Source organism: the organism of the source record quoted next, unplaced genomic scaffold, assembly GCF_019419815.1.
Source record: "Pyrus x bretschneideri cultivar Hongxiangsu unplaced genomic scaffold, Pyrus_bretschneideri_v1 Contig160, whole genome shotgun sequence".
Taxonomy (NCBI): Eukaryota; Viridiplantae; Streptophyta; class Magnoliopsida; order Rosales; family Rosaceae; genus Pyrus; species Pyrus x bretschneideri.
Window position 1 is genome coordinate 3,216 of NW_025999458.1, and position 14,822 is coordinate 18,037.

Here is a 14,822-nt window from a genome sequence, read left to right on the forward strand (position 1 = left end):
GGGGCTTGAGGTATTGGCTCACAAGGAAAGGTAGGGATAAACAAAAGTTCTTTAAGCAATAGGAAGCAAAGTAATGAAATTAAGACCTAGAATTCCCTTAGAACGCAGAAATCAACTTTTAGACAAATAGGGAAGATTCAAACAACTCTTAGGGCCTAATTCATTGTTTTGGGCCCTTACTTCAACAAACCATACTTTGGAACTCTTTTTCACCTCTTTTCTTTTCTTTTTTTTTTTTTTTCTTTTTTTTTTTTTTTTCTTGCCGTGCCTATGGCACATAACTCACATCAATAATCCTTCCCCCACACTTATTTTCTGCAACACATTAATCAAAAGGAATTCATTCATGCTTACTATGCTTCAAGAACAAAGGTACGGATGATCCTAATCTAGGCTAGGTGAGGATGATATGGGTTAACAAAGAACATGGCTAACACGGCTCAATGGGGTTAAACTTAAACACAAAATGAATGAAGGCACATGGTTGTTTAGCTTTGATGGTGGTCACTACACAACTTCATCTTGAATATGTGTTATGCAAATCAATAACATGCTTTGAATGAAATGGGCATGAGTTCTAGTATTTGGAACTGAGTGATGAAACGCCTTCTAAGTAGTAACCAAGCAATGAATAATGAGATCATGCAACGACTTTAGAAAACAATGATGCATAGATTATTACTCTCCAAATAAACGTTTAGGCTCAAGTCTCACCGGGATGTAGCGTTTGTTTAAGTTCCTTCCTTCAAGCATGTTACAAAAACAAATTTTTTTTTTTCTTTGTGATTACATGTGAATTCGTAAACTATAACTACAAACAAGCATAAACCAAAGAGTATATCAAACGTCCATCCATGTTTGTAACTTTCTTTAACCATCATGCAATTAAAAACCAAATCCTCATCATTGTGTTGGAAGGTACCCTACGACACAAACAAACATACAAACACAACTCTTTTTGGGTTTTTCAAAACAATTTTTCAAATTTTTAGGGGATTTTCGGATTTTTCAAAATAACACATAAAAAGACTCTAAAAATAGCTTAAAAACACTTAAAAACAGTGGGAAACAAGTTTAGACATGTTAGGTGGTAATACCCTACGAATTTCATGCAAAAATATCTCAAAAAAGAATGTTACCCCCCCACACTTAAACTAAACATTGTCCTCAATGTTTTAGACATAATTGAACACATTACACATAACAAAAAGTAAGCAACAAAGGAAAAGGGTTTAGGGACGCAAATCTGAGTGTGGAGCGATTCCCAAGTTCTTCCTTTGTTGAGTGCATGGGTTGCCTCCCAAGTAGCGCTTGCTTTAACGTCTTCCAGCCGGACGAGTCCTTCTTTTCTCACTTAGGACCCACGGCATGCCATGGGATCTCCTCCACAACATGCTCCATGAATTTCTCGTAGTATGGCTCGATGAATGGGAGGGGATAGTGATCCTCCCTGATTTTGGTGGTTGGGTTCCTAAAATCCATATAAATGCTCCCACCACCTTGAAATTGATTGGGTACCTGCTCCAAAGAAGGTAACAACCTATTAGTTGAAATGGGAATTGGAATTGGGCTTGGTGACTTACAAACATATTGTATTGCAGGCTCAAAATCGGCAGCCCTATCAACAATGTCCCCAATTGAAGTTTCGGCCATATTGGGTGGTTGTAGGGCAATCGCTCCAAGTTCTTTTCCCATGGTGGTGCTTGACACATCCTTCGTGGTAAGTGTGGATCCTTTCGGCCCTTTATCCTTATGCACATCTACGACAAAACAAGAACGACTATCGTTAGGATTCTTAACAGAGTCATAAACATTGAATTTAATTACGTCACCACCAAACTCCATTGTTAGTGCTCCTTTGGCCACATCAATCTTGGTTTGGGCCGTTTTCATGAACGGACGGCCTAGCAAGAGTGGCAATGATGGAGCATCGCTCGAATCCTCCATTTCTAGGACATAAAAATCTGCAGGAAAGATGAGATGATTGACCTGCACTAAAACATCCTCAAGGACTCCCTTGGGATAAACATTAGAACGATCGGCCAATTGAATTATAACGCCATCTTGTTTTAACTCACCCAGGTTCATAGATGCATAAATGGAATATGGCATGACATTAATAGAAGCACCTAAATCTAACATGCATTGTTTAAATCTAGTGTTTCCAATTGTGCATGGGATGGTAAAGCTCCCTGGATCCTTACATTTTGGAGGCAACTTTCGTTGCAAAACCGCCGATACATTTTCACTCACTTTCACAACTTCTTTGTTTGCAATTCTTTTCCTAGTTGTGCATAATTCTTTTAAAAACTTTGCATACCTCGGGACTTGCTTAATGGCATCAAGTAAAGGAATGTTTACTTGGACTTTCCGAAACGTCTCCAGAATGTCTTTTTCCTGCTCCTCCTTCTTTGTTTGCATAAACCTGCTAGGAAAAGGAACATCGGGTGGAACAAAGTTAGAATTAATCAATTTTGAACCCAACTTACCTTTGGTGGCCGAATGGGATGAGGTGGGTGCATTAATGTCCCTCGGTAGTTGCGGCAAGGGTGTTTGTACCCTTGCCGTGGGCTTGCTTGCCTCCTCTTCTTCAATTCTCCGTTTTTCATCCTCTTCGGGGCTTGATGGTGATGGTTTGGATGTAATGCCAACTTCTTTTCCACTTCTCAAGGTGATTGCATTGGCCGTTTCGAAACCACCCTTGGGATTGACCACCGTAGTACTTGGTAACTTACCATTTTCACGGAATTGTCCCAAAAATTCGGCCATTTGGCCCATTTGCTTCTTTAGCTCATTAACCTCCTTTGCTTGGTTCTGCATTCCCTGCGCCATTGTGGTTAGTAACTGATATGTTTTATCGTCATTCATAGACGTACCTGAGTTGGTTTGGGATGATTGTGCTTGATGAGGTGGTTGTGGTGCCATTGGCCTTGGAAAGAAACCCGGGGGTTGTCGGAATCCACTTTGTTGGCCATATTGTGGTGCATCTCTCCATCTGAAATTGGGGTGGTCACGCCATCCCTGATTGTATGTGTTGGAGAAAGGATCACCTCTTGGTTGGTTCTGATTCCCATAGCCCACGGCATTGGCAGATTCCCACCCTCCGTTCTCAATTAATTGAGGGCATTGATCAGATTGGTGTCCTTGAATGGAGCATACACCACAGATTATAGTTCCTTGCGTCTTAGGGCCTTCAACAAACTGCGATAACATAGACGTAAGGTTAGCCATCTGGGATTGTAACTCAGAAATAGAACTTACCTCATTTACATGTTGTGGCCGTGGGGTGTCTCTCTGCCCAACACCTTCATATTGTTGTGCATTGAGTGCTCGATTAGCAATGAGAGTTTTGGCATCCCTAGGCGTCTTGTCCACTAGAGCTCCTCCCGCGGATGCATCCAACATTTGCCGTTCAAGTGGTAAAAGGCCTTCGTAAAAATATTGAAGAAGTAGCTCCTCCTTCATCTGGTGCTGTGGACATGAAGCAACAAGAGATTTAAAACGTTCATAATACGTAGGAAAAGATTCACCTTGGCTTTGCTGAATTCCACTAATCTTCTTGCGAAGAAGAATGACTCGTGATGTCGGAAAGAACTTCTCTAAGAAGGCTCGCTTCATACTCTCCCATGATGTGACAGTTCCGGGAGCCAACTCATACAACCAATCCTTGGCCTTCTCTACCAAAGAAAAAGGAAAAGCCTTCATCTTCAATATGTTGCTGTCCACGTTCACCGGTGTCATACTTGAGCACACCACCTCGAATTCCTTTAGATGCTTGTTCGGATCCTCCATGGCCAACCCATGGTATTTCGGAATATGGTGGAGCAAGCTGGACTTCAACTCAAATTCATCGGTCTTCTCAGGGGCTGCCCTAGGGTATTGGATGCAAAGAGGTGCTGCATTGGCCAAACCCGAGGCAGAAAGCTCCTTGATGGTTCGATTGTCCACTGCCATGGTTGGTACTTCCTCTTCAACCCTTGCCGTGGCCTCCTCTTCAACCTCAACTTCAACTTCTTGCTCTTCTAATTCAGGTTCGGGACTAGGAGGATTAGACGCTTGCGATTTCTTTTTCCTTCTCAAAATCCTCTCGAAATCACCGTCAAAGTCGGAGATATGCTCACGAACAGGTTGTGAGCCACGGGTCATAAACTAGTACCTGCACACACGGCACAAGTAAGGAAATAAGGTGCCACACACGGCACAAAAACAAAACACACACACACGGTGTAAAAAAATTAAAACAAAACAGAAACTAAACAATTTAAACAAGACTCAAGACAAGGGATTAGCAACTTTGCTAATCCCCGGCAACGGCGCCAAAATTTGGTGTGAAAATTATGTTGACACACAAATTAAACCCTATTTGTGACAATTGTAGTAATGAAGTAAGTAGGGATCGTTCTAACCGGGGATTAACTAGGGGTGCTAATCTAATTTGAATTGACTCAAAAACACAAAAACTAAAATTTAATTTGGTCGAATTTGAAAGTGTTTATGACTCCAAATGCTTAAAAACACAAAATAAAACAAATACAAATGACTACGACTCAACAAAATATGGGGGGATTGTGGTTGGATGAATTTAAACTAAATGGGCAGATTGTAAAGAAAATAGATTTTAAGACAAAATTTGGATGAATCAATGGATGATGGGATAGCTAAGGGGTTCTTCTCCACACATGAAATATATGCAACGTAAATCAATTTCCAATTATCAATCCAATAAGTTATGAACCTCGACACTCCAAGTTAATTAGGTCCGCTTAAATTAACCTTCAGATTTCCCTAGAATCATTGAATTGGATGAATATGCATCGCAAACAAATTATTCCTAACAAATTCTCTATATGAACAGCATGATAAAGATATAAGTTAGAATCATTACGTTCTTTGGAAATCATAAGCATCGACAAGGCATTTGTAACTATGAAAAGCATGATACGCTTGCCAGGAATCTACTTAACATGATCGTGACTAGCAACCTTCACTACTTGTGAATATAAATTCATAACGATTAGGTGAAACAAACTTATATCCTAGCATCAAATTCAAGCATGCAAATTAAGCGTGCACTCTCAATCAACATACAAGAATAAGTTTTAAATCAAACGGTTAAGCAAATTGTATTCAAAACTTATGCAACGATAATTGGAAGTAATCAACTTATTTCACATATATAATCATGGTTTCGAATCACCCCCTAGCTAACTAGGGGGATTTAGCCTCTCATGTTCACAAAAAGAGAATTACAAATGAATTTAAACATAAAGCACAAAGGATTGATTACACCTAGAACGCCCAACGAATCCACGTGAATTGGTGCGCGTCGAAGCTCCTCTTTCCTCTTCTCCTTGATGCGGCAGATTGGGTTTTGGATGATTTTGGGTGAATTTCTGGGTTATAGATAGGTTTAGGGTTGTTTGGTAGTGCGGCAAGGTGGTGGAGTGATGGAGGAAGGGTTGTATGGTAGCTGGAAGTGTGGGGATGGCTGCGGCAAGGTTGGATTGTATGTGTAAGATCGCTGGAATGGAAGGGAGATGTCACGGCTTGGGAATTAGGGAAGAATGGTTGCGGCTGTGATATAATGTTTTTGTGTATTAGGCCGAATAGAATGAAATTGGAGCATGGGATGGATCCTGCGGATTGAAGAATTAGGGTTCAAATCTTGATGTCCGTGACGGCTAGGGAGGATATGGCTTAGAAGAATCATAGAATATGTTGCTGCCAAGAGGGATTTAATTAGGTTTTCTTTTTTAGGTGGCTGCATGATGTGTGAGAGATGAATCAATATTGCACTAGGATTAGGAAAAAGGTGCGGCTGGATTAGAATAATGGGATTATTAGGGTGAATGGCTGAAATTGGTCTCCCTTATGCACGGCAAAGAAGAAATAAATAATATATGGTGGGTGCTTGAAGATTTTTTGTTTGGTTTCTTAGGGTTTATGACAAAGGGGGGGGGCCACGACTTTGTAAGGCCATTAGGTTTTGTGGTGCTGCATGATATGAATAAAAAGTAGGGGAAATTAGGGCCAATTGGAAGGTACGGCTGTGATTTTGAATTAGAGGGATTATGGTGGCTGCATGGGAAATATGGTTTTGTGAATGAAATATATGTTTAAACCTAGGGTGCGGCTAAATGGTGGAAACCCTAAGGTTTTAGAAATTCAAACCCTAGTTTATTTTTATTAACTAAAATTCACCTAAAGGCTGCTAGAATTAGGAAATAAAATCAGAAATTAAAGAGGGAAAGATTAAAGGGTGCGGCTAGGGTTAGGTTAGGAAAGGGAACCAGGGTTAAGGCACGGCAAGGTTGTGTAATTGGGCTAGGGCCTTGGTTTTGTGTCCTAAAGTGCTTACAAGGCTTCAAGTAGGAAACCTTGTTTGAGTAGGATTCCTCGTTTTGGTAAGAATTCATCGTTGGAGTAGGAATTCGTCGTTTCTTCAAATCTTCAACTCATTCATTCCTCTTTCGCTCCAAAAGACTCCAATTTGCATCTTCTTGCACACTTTGGCCTTATAATCTGAAAATACACAAAAGTAGCCTTAAACACTAAAATAGCTAAATAAACACAACATAAATGCACGAGAACAAGCTAATTAAGTCGCATGAATATGCTCCTATCACATACAATTGCTCTGCGCAAAACCTCTCAACACCTTGAGATTTTTTCCTTTTCTTTTCCTGCCGACACACCTTCAGTTTGGATAAACAGCACTGTGGAAGCGCCCGGCGAGCACCTTCAGTTTGGATAAACAGCACTGCTGCCGCAGAATCAGCCGACCGAGAAGCATCTTCAGTTTGGATAAACAGCACTGCGTCGAGGTCGACCGATTATCTATCCAAGTCTCGGTCGAGAAAGGTTTTCGAACCTTTGTTGGCAGAGGTCACCTTGCTAGCCTTCTCGGCATTGTTAGGTGTTACGAATTACATTGCTCGGCGTACTGGTCGCCGAGTGGTTTTATGATTGGATACTCACAAGTGAGTTTCAGGGTTCGGCATTCCGACGGCCGAACTACGTTTACCATCAAGACATACATCACGTTCGAGTACTCGTGCCCATACACCTTGGTCTCGATTCGACGTGCTTATACTCTCACGAATATAATCACAGTGACCGAATCGGGCTCGGACGATTTGTGAACTCCGTAGAATTAGCAGCCTTGTCTTCAGGCTGTAGAACCCAGAGACCGAGAGTGTTCCTTCCTCGGTCGCAATCGCAAGTTAAAGAAGTCAGCGACGCGCTCAAAGCTACATCAACAAATTTTACTCCTCGGCCAGACTCGGCCGACGAGCTGGCATGCCCCGCATTCGACCGAAGGACGTAGTTAGCTTATTAGTTACTCGGCCTGCGCGCCACATAGGTTTTGTAATTTTTAGGGTCAACATTTTGGCACGCCCAGTGGGACCATTTGTGCTAAACCTTCGGAGTTCATGACCATTGAGACACGGTCTACGAAGCAGAAAACAACCATGGGAAAGTCAACGACTGACTTACCAGTGCAAGGCCTTGGGCAGGATTTGCACTCTACAAAAAATCCGATCATAATTGCGCCGCCCGAGGCCACAAGTGTAACACGCCGAGAGAATGATGTCTGTCTCGGCGGGCAACCTTACAACCCCGCAGTCCCGAATCAAACAGCTGGAATGTTCATGGAAGGGATTGTGGAAGATTGTGATGACGATGGTGGGGAAGGTTTCGATCCACCAACTAGGACATTCCTTCGAAGACGACTGGATGAACAATATCGTCAGGTCGAGCAGTCGATTGGTCAGAAGATGAATGATTTGCTAGACGCAATACGTAGTAACAGCGATACACAGACCAGAATGCTTGAACTACTAGTCAGTAAAGCTTTCGAAGATAGCTAGGTCGACCAACCGCGGCAGCTCCCGACGAATGTGCCCATACCAGCCGAGAGAGGGTCCGCTCGGCCGCAACCAATCCCCTTAGAAAGAAGAGGACCAGGAAATAGATCTGAGGGACCAAGCCAAGGAGAAGAAGTCGCTTCCATAAACGTGACCGAAGTCCAGAGAATGATTGATTCGGCCCTAAAGAAAGGGCCGAAGTTTCCAAAATTCATTCACCCATACCCGGCTTATGTGGAAAGGTTTGAATACCCATGAGGATTTAAGATCCCCGATTTCAGCCTCTTCGCCGGGGAATCATCATTATCCTCACTAGAACATGTGGCTCGGTTCACAGCGCAGTGTGGGGACGTCAATAGTGATTTTTACAAACTACGACTGTTTAACTTTTCATTGACAGGCTCAGCTTTCGCCTGGTACATTAATCTTCCACCCAACTCCGTGCAGAGTTGGGAAGAGTTGGTCGAAAAGTTCCATGAACAATTCTATCGGCCAGGGATGGAGATGTCCGTATCATCCTTGGCCAGGATGGCTCAAGCATCTGATGAATCTCCAATGGAATACCTAACAAGGTTTAAATCGGCCAGGAATTGGTGCCGAGTGCCACTCCCCGAAGTGGAATTCGTCAGGATCGCCCTCAACGGATTAGACGTGGAATACAAAAAGAAGTTTCTGGGGGCAAATATTCGAGATATGTACGAACTTGCTCAACACGTCGAACAATATGAGTATCTGCTCCGAGAAGAAAAGATATCAAAGTCACCATCCCGGGGGACGTTGTATAAGAACCCCACGGTGAGCTATGCATCGGCCGAAAGTGAAGACCCTCAGTATGCTAGTGTGGATGCGGCCGAGATAATAATAGACAAACCCTATGTTTGCAAGGCTTTGGCGCAAGTAAATACCAAAGACGCCAAAACACGTTTGACCGCCGAGGAAACGGCTAAGTCATCAAAAGTATACACTTTTGATATCACCAAAGCTGACGCAATTTTCGATCAGTTATTGGCAGCAAAAATCATCAAGCTTCGGCCGGGGCATACTATCCCTAAGGCCAATGAATTAAAAGGAAAGATATACTGCAAGTATCATAATTCTAATAAGCATGCAACCAATAATTGTGTTGTGTTCCGGGACACAATTCAAAGCTGGATTGAAAAAGGAAAGTTGAAATTTCTGGAAAAGATGGCGGTCGACGTTAATCATTTCCCTTCAACAACGATTGGTATGGTGGATGCTCACCTTCCCAAAAACAAAGGGAAGGCCGAATATGTCCCAGTGCAGCATATCCGTCGACAAACTGGTCAAACAAGACTAAAGCTTGATATCTTTTCAAATGCACCACCAACGGAACAATCGGTGCGACCCGCCGATGAGCCGATGACAAGGTCAAAATCCGACGGAACTTGTGGATCGAAGGTTTTATGTGACCATTGTAAAACACCAGTCGAACCTGGGAAGAAATCTTCAACACCACCCACGGCCCCTACAACATCATCAAAGGGATTAGGTCCACGACGTCAAGTGTTTGATCGACTCGGCCCACAAGTACAGCCGAAAGACCAGACCTCGGTCAGGCGGCGTCTTGATTTCGACGCACCTTTCTATAATGAGGATTATTACTCGCACAATGCCAACAGTTCGGGATTACCAGCCGATCGCAAAACTTTCAAACCACCAAGGACATCGGATCAACGCTGGTACAGTTACAATTCTCCGACTGGTTTGTATACGGCGCTGTCCAAATCCCAAAAACGTCGTCGTCAACGGATAGATTGCATGGCTCGGCGACGAGAAGCGCAGGCCAGCCCGGCCAACCAATGGCAACCAAAAAAGGCCGTGGAAGATAGTAGCGAACGGCCAACCCCGACTATCATGACCGAGTTAGCCGAAGGGAAGAAAGTAGCGGATGCTGATTTCGAAACCACCATTGAGGAGGCTGAGAAACGTATTAAGATCCTTCTTCGGCCTGGGGAAACGAGAGCTCGTCTAGAGTACTTTACACAAGAGGCCGAAAGGAAACTTTCACCGTTACCACCGCGCGAGCCGTTTATCAAAATACGGCGTAACTTACACCCTCCATTCCTCGGTGCATCCATGGAATACATGCGAGAATTTCATAAGAAATATTCTGCAAATGACTTGTACGGACTCCCCAAGGCATGTCAGGAAGCCCTCGACTTAGCGCTAACTTGCCCTGATGCCGAGCAAATTATCCAGAAAACTTCTGATCCAGCCATTAAAGCTAGGTTTCAACATATACGGTTGGCTCGGGTCCTTGGTTTTGAGGTCGATCCTTATACAGATATCGACGCCGCCGAATTACCCTTTTCGCTCGAAGACCTTCAGCATTTACGCTATCATTTCGAAGTCTTCTCGGCTGTATCGCTCTTCGGCCTCACGGCCGACGAGGAAAAACGGATAGCACGATTGGATACCTATCTAGACACGAGGAACGCCCGTATTGCATATGAAGAACGAGCCCGTGTAACAAAGGACCAACGGAAATCTTAGACAGTCCACATCGTCGAAGGAAATGGCTCACCCACACTCGATTTGGTTCCCACGTCTCGGATACCGGCTCTTACCGAGGAACTCAAAAGTTTGATCGAGGATTTTCCGACGACTGCTACAGAGGATAGTTCTCCGGAAGACGACGACCATGACCCAATGGGCCCCTCGGTCCTCGAACATATGGAGATTAGTATGGTACACGTTCTACCGGTTGAATTCCAACCGAGTACCCACCAGTCAAGCTTCTTGGACGGGGACGTAGTTGCCGAGGAAGCCACACAAGTAGACTTCGTCGCAAACGACGACGATCGAGAAAACCAGAGTGGAGATAACCTCAAGGTAGCTTTGGCCGAGCTATTTCCCCGCTCCTCCTCGGTTAATCTCCAACACCTAAAGCCGTTGTACGTCACGGCTCACATCGAAGGATTTCCCATTTCTAAAGTATTTGTCGACTGTGGAGCCACAGTCAACATTATGCCAATATCCGTCATGAAGGCTTTACGCTGTTCTGATAATGAACTCATTCCGTCAGGGATCACTATGAGCAGCTTTGTTGGTGACAAATCTCAGACCAAAGGGGTGCTCCCGTTGGAAGTTAGCATTGCCGGTCGTCAACATATGACGGCATTCTTTGTCATTGATTCCAAGACGGATTATAACGCATTACTTGGCCGCGACTGGATCCACCAAACCAGTTGCATTCCTTCATCATTATACCAAGTCCTCATCTTTTGGGATGGCAAATCAGTCGTAGTTCACCCAGCCGATAACCAACCATTTGAAACCAACATGATTCAGGCTCGCTATTATGATGATCACGTCGGCTACATCACCCTCCAAGGCCTTAACGAGGATGGACGGCCGACGAGAATTTCAGTACAAAAAGTGATTGAGGTCGGCGCCGAGACTGTCCAACAGGATTCGGCGAGACTTGGCTTGGCGAACTTGGTTATCAATGTCGATGATTGAGCACACCACACAAGAACGGCGTCAGGCCGCGGTTTCATCTATAATGGAACGTCTGCTGGCCCATTGGTACGCCATTACCAAGCAACCACATTCTGGCGTCAATTTAATCGAATTTCTGGCCGAAGCAGATAACGGCCCCGTTCTATCTTTCGATAAATTTCAGGCTGCGCCCGCCGAACTCGAAGACCATCGACCTCAAGTCAAGGACCCGTTAGAGGAAGTGAACGTCGGCACGGCCGAGGATCCTCGAACATTGTTTATTAGTGCGTTACTCCCACCGTCCATGAAGGTCGAACTCTATAAACTACTCCACGAATTTAAAGATTGCTTTGCGTGGAGTTATCATGAAATGCCAGGCCTCGACCGAAACCTTGTAGAGCATGAGCTACGCATCAAGGAGGGGTGTAAGCCTTTTCGACAGCCTCCTCGCCGATTTTCAAACGAAGTACAACTCGGCATTAAGGAAGAATTAGTTCGGCTTCTAAAAGCTGGGTTTATTAGGACCACTCGGTATGTCGAATGGTTGGCCAATATCGTCCCCGTATTAAAGAAAAACGGTGCCCTTCGCATTTGCATCGATTTCCGTAATCTAAATCTGGCTACTCCCAAGGATGAATATACGATGCCGATCTCAGATTTATTAATTGATGCCGCATCTAATCATGAACTGCTATCTTTTATGGACGGTCATGCGGGTTATAACCAGATTTTCATCGCCGAAGCTGACGTCCACAAGACGGCTTTCCGTTGCCCGGGGGCACTTGGTACTTACGAATGGGTAGTCATGCCTTTCGGCCTCAAGAATGCCGGCGCCACATACCAACGAGCCATGAATATGATCTTCCACGACTTAATCGGTACAATCGTCGAAGTTTATATCGATGATGTGGTCGTAAAATCCAAACGTTGTCAAACACACCTTGACGACCTGAGGCAAGCGTTCCTTCGCATGCGCAAAAACAACCTCAAGATGAACCCGGCCAAGTGTGCTTTCGGTGTTTCGGCCGGTAATTTCTTAGGATTTTTGGTGCACCATCGCGGCATCGAGGTCGACGAAAATAAAGCCCACGCCATCATTAGCGCCCCACTGCCGACGACAAAGAAACAGCTTCAGTCGTTACTCGGGCAGATTAATTTCCTCCGTCGTTTCATCGCCAATTCGGCCGGTAAAATGAAAGCATTCTCTACACTCCTTAAACTGAAGGAGACCGACCGATTTGAATGGCGCGAAGAGCATCAAGCTACATTTACGCAAATCAAGGTGGCCCTTTCCACCCCACCTGTGCTCGTTCCACCTTGTCGCAACAAACCCCTTAAATTGTACATTTCGGCAGCTGTTGAATCCATTGGGTGCCTACTCGCACAAGATAACAACGTCGGCCGCGAACAAGCTATCTTTTACCTTAGCCGAAACCTGAATTCACCAGAACTTAATTATTCCCCTGTCGAAAAACTTTGCTTAGCGTTGTTTTTCGCCGCATCCAAGCTTCGGCATTACATGCTCCCCACAGTTACGCAAGTCATCGCCCAAACCGACGTAATTCGTTACATGCTGACTCGGCCTATGGTCAAAGGCTGAATTGGGAAATGGACACTCGCCTTATCTGAGTTCAGCCTTCAGTATGTACCCCAAAAGGCCGTCAAGGGGCAAGCCCTCGCCGACTTCCTGGCACAACACCCATCCCCTTATGGTCTTGAGGGGGGCGAGGTCGACATCGGTTTCGTCACCACACGCGATAACCATTGGACTATGCATTTCGATGGTTCCAGTACTTCGACCTCGGCAGGTGTCGGCATCGCAATTCAGTCGCCTGACCACTGCCGATGGTGTTTTTCTCTCAAGTTAGATTTCAGCTGCACCAATAATCAGGCCGAGTATGAAGCCCTCATTATCGGCCTCCATGTTTTACACGATCTGCGGGCCCCCCGCGTTCTCGTCCTTGGTGATTCCGAACTTGTGATTAACCAACTGAACGGCGTGTTTCGTTGCATGAGTTGTACTTTAGCTCCCTATCACATGGTCGCCACTTACCTGGCCGAGTCGTTCGACCAAATCACATTTGAACACATTTCACGTATCCACAATACTGACGCCGACGAACTCGCCCAGATCGCCTCCTGAGCACAACTCATGGGGGGCAAACTAAGTCGAATTATGGAAATTGCGAACACGGGTCAACGCTCGTACCCCGTTTTGATTAATCAGCAAACTCTCCAACGCACGCACGTAATACGTACAAGGGTGATGTCGCTCCCATCCCTGTTAGAACGAGGAGATCCCATAGAAGTATGCGCCGTCGAAGTAGAACCGGATGATTGGAGAAAGACGATGTTACGGTACCTCAATAACCCCAATGGGAAACACGACCGAAGAACGAAGGTGCTCGCGACGAATTACGTGTCGTATCAAAATGAATTATATCGCAAGGGCGAAGATGGTTTACTACTATTGTGCCTCGGCCCACACGAGGCTGCCCAAGTAATGGCCGAGGTACATAAAGGAATTTGCGGAGCGCAACAATCTGAACGAAAGATGCGTTGGTTGCTCCGACGACACTGTTATTTTTGGCCCAATATATTAAAGGATTGCATCGAATATGCGCGGAGATGCGTATCATGCCAGATTCATGGACCCATTCAGAGAGCCCCGGCCGAATTGCTACACTCGGTTACTAAACCATGGCCATTCAGGGGTTGGGCAATGGATGTAATTGGCAAAATTATGCCATCATCGGGGGCAGCGAAACACGCATGGATAATTGTAGCAACTGACTATTTCACTAAGTGGGTCGAGGCAAGGTCATACGCCGAATTAACGGCTAAAGAGGTATGCAACTTCGTAGAGGAGAATATTGTGACCAGATTCGGCGTGCCAGAAACGATCATAACTGATAATGGCACTATATTTACGGCCGATAGGTTTAGGGAATACGCGGCAAGTTTGAATATCCGACTCGAGCAATCTACGCCGTACTACCCACAGGCAAACGGACAGGCCGAGGCAAGCAACAAAGTGTTGATCGGCATCCTTGAAAAAATGGTAAAAGAGAAACCTGGTTTGTGGCATTTGAAGTTAAGTGAAGCATTATGGGCATACCGAACTTCACCTCGGTCAGCCACTGGAACCACTCCTTACGCGTTAACTTATGGACACGACGCCATGTTACCGGTCGAATTAAGTATAAGTTCGTTGCGAGTAATCGAGCAGAGTGATTTGTACAGTATTGAATATAGTCAAGCGATGCGACAAGAGTTAGAAGACTTAGAAGAAAGTCGAATCGATGCAGTTAACTTGTTAATAGCACAAAAGAAAATTGTCGAGCGAGCGTATAATCAGCGTGTAAGACAAAAAACGTTCGGCGAAGGAGAATTGGTTTGGCAAACTGTGTTGCCTGTTGGGATTAAAGACCCCAGATTTGGTAAATGGTCGCCAAATTGGGAAGTGCCATTCATCGTTCACAAAATACTCGG